This window comes from Eptesicus fuscus, chromosome 3 (assembly GCF_027574615.1).
Source record: "Eptesicus fuscus isolate TK198812 chromosome 3, DD_ASM_mEF_20220401, whole genome shotgun sequence".
Lineage (NCBI taxonomy): Eukaryota > Metazoa > Chordata > Mammalia > Chiroptera > Vespertilionidae > Eptesicus > Eptesicus fuscus.
The window spans coordinates 17,165,658-17,171,093 of NC_072475.1; the positions used below are offsets into that span (position 1 = coordinate 17,165,658).

Sequence of the window (5,436 nt, forward strand, 5' to 3'; positions counted from 1 at the left end):
GGAAGGCTCTTCATATGTGAGAGGCAGCTTTCCTTCTGAGGGACAGCAATGACTAGTTTGTTTGAGTACAAAACTGACAGTTGGGAAAGTCTGAAATATAATTCTGGCTTTTCTACTTCCTTAGGTTGGCCATACAGAATAAACGCGAACCTGTTAAACAAGCAGAATGTTGGAGAAAGTACACACACATTTTAAAGAAGAGCTAGAAACTCTACTGGAATATGAGTTAGCGAAAGACCTTGACCACCATTTGAGTGACCTTGACTAATTAGATCTGGATGGAAACAATTGGCAAAATTAGCACACAGCCATCCTGAGGCTTTGCAAAATGAAATGAGAGTGAGTTAAAAGGAGTCTGTGGAAAAGCACACAGGTCTGTGAAATTATTTTGCCTTTATAATCTGAAAAGAAGTTTAAAGTATTGTAAATGATTGATTTTTGAAAGTAATAAATTAACACAAAATTAATAAAATAATGTTATAGTCTGAAGGAAAAGTTCTTATAGAAATTTATTTTGTTGCATTCTGGAAGAGAAGTGTTAGTCTTTGATAAATTTCCTATGTAAATTTCCTTGTTTCCTATCAAGATATAACCTTCAGCCTTAGGTATCTCAAAGAGATGCTGATCCTGAATGGTTGGTTGAGGTACTTTCTGAAAATAGTATGACTAGTTACTCATAGGAAATATATGCAGGCTCTACAGTTCATAAAATTTGCTGTAGGGAGCCAAATTCACCATGGAATCTGGAAAAGTTACCTCAAATTGTATCTTATGGAAAATGCAAATGAAACAAAGGGACCCAAGCTCTCAATAGGAAGCAACTGGGGGATTATGGGATTAAATAGAGAATATGGTAAATTGTTAGAGTTCTCAGTAGAAGAATTTCAATGTTAAGGAGACCTTCTCTTTCAAATAGGCCATCTAAATCCTGGCTTAGGAATTGGCAGGATTATGAAATAGTTAATCAGTTAGTTATATTATTTATCAGAGATTTAAGCCTCTTCAAAATGGAAGCCTAGTCTCTTAAAGGATGATTATCAAATTCAATATTTAGCCAAACTCTTGAGCAGGCTAAGATATTGGGCCAGGAAATGAAAATAATCAACATAATCACATATGATTTTAGTAGTTCTAGGTCCATAACTTCAAAAAGGTACAGTTGTGACCATTTCACAAATCCTGATGTGAAACATCATAATCTGATTGAGGAGATCAGGAATCTTTATAATTTGTAGGAGAAGGAAGGTTGATTGTAATGATTAAGCATGTTGTAGCCCCACTGTTATAGGAATGAAAACAAGCTCTTTGTTATGACCCCTTTACTGCATTCATTGCAAGAGGATTCAGCAGAACAATCATACCAGGGTTTTTATGTTTATTTGTGCAGGTGTTATATGGTCTAAGATTCCTTGAGCTATGTTTGACTATATTTATAATTCATTTTTAAAAACTAATCTACATAGTGGGGTTATTCCTAGGCCAAGATTTCCAATTTCTGTCTTTTTGATGATAACTTCCAATCTCTGGAATCTAACTCTTGATCCTCAGATGATACATCCAATTATTTGCATCTGAACTTAGATATCTGAGGAGTGACTTCAGACTCGTGATGTCCAAACTGAACTCACATTTTATTCAAACCTTGTCCTACTTCCCAATTCCCTGTTTTAGGGACTAGGAATGCCATGTGCCCAACTTCCTGGAGAGTCTCCTGTTCTCCTCTACCATATATTGCACCTAAACCTAGATTTCCTTCTCTAACCCAGGTGGAGAAATTCATCCTTTGTTGTAATGATTAAATGGAAAATATAAGCCTAAACACTTCATTCACTTTAAAACATTGTGACAAACTCTTTTATTATAGGCACACACACATACATATACCAATATACACAGACACAGGGTTCATTTTGTAGAAGAAAAGTAACCAGAATACCATTAGTATAAGCAAATTTAAAAAAATGCTGGGTATGAGAAGATAGACTCTCAAGGAAAAATCTTGAGAAAGAGGATGGGATTCTTTATAGGGTTTTAGCAGAAGAGCATCAGATGAAGTTTAGCCAATTTCAGAGAAAAGTTGGTCAAGGAATGTTCTCAGAAGAGGCAAGAATTATTCTTCAGGAGGAAGAGTTAGGGGTTAAGGTTGTGTGCAAAAGAGGGTGGGTAAGAACATCTATGGGGGTAATGACACGTGACTGCCACCATGGAAAAATCCCCCAGTCTTCAGGGTCTCTTACAGGTTCTAATAATAATAATAATAATAATGATAATAAAGGAGTCCTGAATAACCTATATACTAGAGTACAATTAGCAAACTCATGGCATATGGTTCTTTTATAGTATTCTACATCTAAGGCTTTTGATTTGAAATCTTTCTTATTAAACCAGGCATGCTTGTATTCATATAAATTGTTTAAATATATCTATTTTTCATCAAAAGATCATGTTTAGAAAACATCTCCATTACCTCCTTTTGAACAGAAGTATCAAGAGTACTAATTACAAATGTATTGCACTGCATGGTGTCTACATTCAGCAGTTTATTCCTGCTGGGTGTTCAAAGGACAGTATGATATAAATTCAGTGTCTGGCATTGTTGGTTGTCTTGGCTTCATGCATGTTAAACCTGGATTTTTATTGATACAGTATAAAATAAATAAAAAGGTATATATGCAAATATATATTTTATGAATGTTTCAGTATTTGCTAATAAAGCCTCTGATATATGATTGTACCTATCATTCTAAATCTAAAGGTGGAGATAAAACACAGTACCTATATGATTTCACTATTTTTAAAAAATGTGAAAGATTCTACCTCCTTTACTTTTATTTAAAAAGTATTTCTGGTGGGTTTGGGATTAAGGTTAAAGTGTCCCACAATATGCAGTAGCAAAGTTGGTATACATACTCAAAAACAGGCATCTAATCCAGAGGAATAATATACAATATGTTGAAATCCTTGCAATCAGAAAATGAGAAACACAATCAGAAAATGAGAAACACAATACTGAAACCTCTTGACAACCAATAGCAATACTGATGTAAGAAGGGATTTTACCAATAACTGGGATCTAGGGTTGAACAAGATAAATGTTAGAAAAGTAATAAAAAATATGAACAAATTTAAAATGTTGGCAGATTAAATATCTGATAAAACCAATGGGGTATTGGAATATGTGTGACAGGTTGAGGGTATGAGAGAAGAAAAATAGGAGAAAAAATGTTTAATAGGTTTGCCATAGATTCAAAGAAAATAAAATATCTAAGCAGAAGATCTGGAATCTGTATAGTTAAAACAAGAAAAAAAAAAAAAGATGTAAGCGTAGAAGAACCATGGTCTTCTGTCAATCCACTCTGCTGTTCATTTCTGTTCTTTTTCTTTTTTAAAAAAATATATTTTATTGATTTTTAACAGAGGGAAAGGGAGAGGGATAGAGAGTTAGAAACATCAATGAGAGAGAAATATCGGTCAGCTGCCTTCTGCACACTCCCTACTGGGCATGTGCCTGCAACCAAGGTACATGCCCTTGACCGGAACCGAACCTGGGACCCTTCAGTCCACAGGCCGACACTCTATCCACTGAGCCAAACCAGTTAGGGCCTGTTCTCTTTCTTAATTGTCATGTCTACAGCCCTCTCATCTACTTACAGTCATCTCTTGGTATTAAGTTTTACATTATGCCCTCAGGCACAGTTATTTTGGAATGCCAACAGTCTTTGAAGATTCCTCTCTAACTGCTTCATCTTACAGCATTTCAACAGGTATGTATTTTCCAACACATTAGATTGAAAAGTTTGTCAGGGGAGCAACATGAAAGTGAGAATGATTTTTTTGCATCAAGATTTTTGAATTAATAGCATAGTCCAGTGGTCGGCAAATTCATTAGTCAACAGAGCCAAGTATCAACAGTACAACGATTGAAATTTCTTTTGAGAGCCAAATTTTTTAAACTTAAACTATATAGGTAGGTACATTGTTATTAATTTAATTAGGGTACTCCTTCAATTGCACTGTACATGCATGCCCGCATGTGGTATTTTGTGGAAGAGCCACACTCAAGGGGCCAAAGAGCCGCATATGGCTCGCGAGCCGCGGTTTGCCGACCACTGGCATAGTCATTCATTCAGCTTTGGCAGGGTTATCACAAAAAAGGTGTTGTGTTCTTTCTAGCACATTATGTCAGGAGACAAGGGATGGTGCTTTGTCCTATATTGAAGATATTAACTTTCATTTTTTGGGTTAGGGGTGGCATTTCCTAGGTTTCTCCATAGTGAAGTTGCCATTTTCCACTTAGTAATTAAGAAGTAATTTGTGGTGAGATTCTATGAGACTGAAATGTCCTCTTCATCAAATTATTACTCACTATTTTAGCATCCATTGATTATTAAAGATTGATTACTAATTCCATATTTATATGCTTATTAGTTGGTATTTTACTGTAAGAAAGAGCAACCTGCCATCACTCCTTTTTTAATTTCCTCCCTCCATCCCTGAATCCCTGACTTCATTCTTCTTCCTTCCCTTCTCTCTCTCTCCCTCTCTCTCTCTCTAAACCCAAGGACTCTCATTTTATTCTATTCAATAAGTTGATTATCATTATGTGTTTAGAGTTCAAGATGTTCCGATTTGGCCAGTGAGAGTTCCTTTAAGTCCTTTTTCCTCCTAATATGTTAGATGATTTTTGAGTGCTGTCTTATTTTCTGAGCAAAAAGATGTGCTAGAAAACATTCTTTTCTACTAAGATGTCCTGGAATCCAGCCTGTACTTGCCATTTACAGTGAAAGGGAGTCAGGTTGTGTTAGGACTTTTCTGTGGTTTCCTCCTGACTTGATGCTGTGCCCCATCCAGGAGAATGAGTCAGTCCCTGTGCTTTCATTGCTATGAAATCATTTCCTCTCAGCCTAGAAGATTCATTAAAGAATCTAGAAGGTGTTTGACAGCTCTTTTAACTTCCTTAGAGGATGAAGCCTTTAGTCACTTGGTGTTTTCTCAGTCTTTGCCATCGATGTCAAAGGTGAAGAAGGCAGACAGCCTTGCTCACTATGACCTTCCTACTGGAAGCCAATGGATCTATCCATGGCTACCCAGTGAGTTATTTTATTCAAGGTACCATTTTCTTAGAAGAAAAAAATACTTGCTTTTTTCTTCATTTAGGATCCTTACAAAGCCTGGGTTCATCTCAGATGGTTCATCTGAGAAGTTTTTAAAAAAGAGTAACACATAAAATTGTGAGCAGGGATAAGTTAGCAAACAAGAGTTTGTGAAGCACCCAAATACTAGCAATATCAGGGAGCCTAATGGACGCAGAAAGGCCACAGAGTTATGGTAGACTACTGGAGTGAGGACCATGGAGGAAGGGCTCTCAGAAGAGAACATTAATTGTAGAGAGATATAGTCACTCTCACACTTGTGGTACGAAAGCAGGGAGGCAAG

General features: G+C 36.2%; 1 non-coding gene across 1 annotated transcript; it reads left to right on the plus strand.

The window, feature by feature from the left end:
* Nucleotides 1–2,511: 2,511 nt before the first annotated feature.
* On the plus strand, nucleotides 2,512–2,648 carry LOC114233057 (small nucleolar RNA SNORA8). Its single transcript, XR_003619179.2, has one exon. It is a non-coding gene; the product is annotated as a small nucleolar RNA SNORA8 (small nucleolar RNA).
* Nucleotides 2,649–5,436: the final 2,788 nt, after the last annotated feature.